This window comes from Augochlora pura, chromosome 1 (genome assembly GCF_028453695.1).
Source record: "Augochlora pura isolate Apur16 chromosome 1, APUR_v2.2.1, whole genome shotgun sequence".
Lineage (NCBI taxonomy): Eukaryota > Metazoa > Arthropoda > Insecta > Hymenoptera > Halictidae > Augochlora > Augochlora pura.
Window position 1 is genome coordinate 1032804 of NC_135772.1, and position 2486 is coordinate 1035289.

Sequence of the window (2486 nt, forward strand, 5' to 3'; positions counted from 1 at the left end):
CTCGCCCTTGGCCCTTTCTCTTAATTTCGCGGCTCCCGAAGTAACTTAATATTACAGGCGAGAGAGAGAGAGAGAGAGAGAGAGAGAGAGAACGTTACGGCAGGTTACGCGCGGCGACAAACGGGCGAAAGCGATATTTCACGAAGGACAAGATAATCCGTGGCGTCCAAGCCGCCGGAAGCCGACGTGATCCGCTCGCATAAATATCGCTAAATACGGCGTATTTGTCATCCGGGTATTAAAAACCACAAGTGCGCGGCGGTGGGACCCGCGAACGGGCCCCGGCGTCGAACCGCGTCTCTCTCTCTCTCTCGCGCGCGCTCGGTGGCGTACGAGGAGGAAACGTTACGAGGAGGAGAGAACGTTCTGTTGCACGCCACCGCGATTTCTCATGATTAACACCGCGCGGATTAAGCTCTCTTCCACGTGGGAAAAATCGAGGAGCCACGAAGTCCGAGCCGAACGGGCCGCCGGTGATTTACAATCGGCGAAAAATTGCCGGTGGTTTGTTTGCGTGGCGTGCGACCCGGACGCGAACCGCGAGGCAACGCGCGTGAACGGCCGGAGAGGACCCTTTTTCTGGCCCCCCGGAAACCGAACGCGACCCCGAAACGAAGCCGATGCAGGATTTCTGAACGATTACAGTCGCGTGATGGAAATCATTTTTATCGTCCAGGTTGAATAATCATTCGTCCGCGGGACCTTATCGGGCTCGGATCTTTATTAAATGGACCGTTTATTTTGAAACTGGTGTACGTCTATTTTTGTTTAAATGTGATATCAAGGTATACAATTTGTTATTAATTTAGCGTATAGTTTTTATTTTTTAGTAGAAAGTTAATGTTTATTCCGTACCTTGAATTTATATGAATATTTACGAATATTAGCGATAAGAGATTCAAATTCTATTCCAATTTTAAAGTAGAAAATAATATAAATATCATAGCAATAACATAATATATAATATGTGAATATCATTGTAATAATATAATATGTAATATATGTCATAGTATATGTAATAATATAATATAATTAATAAGTTGCTACTAATCATTTTCATCGCCTGTCCAACTTGTCAAAGTATGGGAAGGAGTTAATATCTTTTAAAATGCTAATGCTTTGTTGAATTTAAAATTGGATGATAGATACTACTCTTATTTTAGTTCTTATTAATATTAATAAGGACAATTGGATTGAAACGAAACATATTTTAAGCGATGTTTAATTTTGCATACTTGGGATTAAATGATTTTTATGATTACATATATTATCATATTATTATTACTATTATATATTATCGTATTATTATTATATATATTATTATTCATGTAGTATGTACTACTATTTTTATTATTATTACTATACAATATTTTAGTTAAATTCATCCAAAAGAAATTCATATAAATAAATTCTTCATTGATAAATTAGTAAACGTATTGCCAAGCTTGATATAATTAATTATCGATCTTGAATTAACTAATACGCCAAACCTTTAATTTTCTCGAAAGAATAAAAGATGAACTTTCGCACCATTTTTCGAAATGAACGGTCCAAATATCGTCCAACTCGGCGGATTGGAATTTTGTTCGCACGTTGAGAGGAGAAAATCCTTTGAGACCCGCACAACGAGGAGAAAAAAGGGGATTACACACGATCGCAATTATCCTCTGCGAGGAGAAACTGGAGCGCGGAGTGCATTCAGCGAGATAAATGCGTATTTTTTGTCCGGAGCCAATGGGGCGACCTTTCTGGAGCTGCGACCGACAATGCGAGCACTTATTGCAATTGATTGCAACATTCGTTCGGAATAATCGAAGGGCTGTTAAATAAATGCTATTTATTATATTGGGGTGAAAGAAATCCAATATTTTTACGTGAACTTCAAGACTTTATTCAACACGTTTCCGATTGTCCGATTTAGGTCAAATATGCACCGTTTTGTTCTACAATTTGTTGCCATTGTAAAGGTACCTTCATAATGTCTCTCTCGTAGAAGTCTTGGCCCCTATTAGCGAAAAACTCTTGTAATCGAATTTCACAATCTTCTCTCGATGCCAATTTCTTATCGCTAAGGAAGCTTTGCAATGCAAGATAAACATGGCAATCGCTTGGTGCCAGGTCTGGACTATATGGTGGATGCATCAAAACGTCCCAGTCAAGCTCCTGAATTTTCTGACGAGTCCACTATAGACGCGTGTGGCCTGGCGTTGTCTTGATGGCACACAACACCTCTCCTGTTGGCCAATTCTGGCCGTTTCTGGTCAATCGCTCGCTTCAAACGGTCCAGTTGTTGACAGTAGAGATCCGAATTTAGTGTTTGACCATATGGAAGCAACTCGTAATAAATGATTCCTTTCCAGTCTCACCAAATGCACAGCAGAACCTTCTTGGCTGTTAGTCCTGGTTTGACCACCGTCTGACCTGCTTCACCAGGCTTTGAACATGAACGTTTTCGACAATGTTGTCGCATGTGGAAAGAAGAGAAA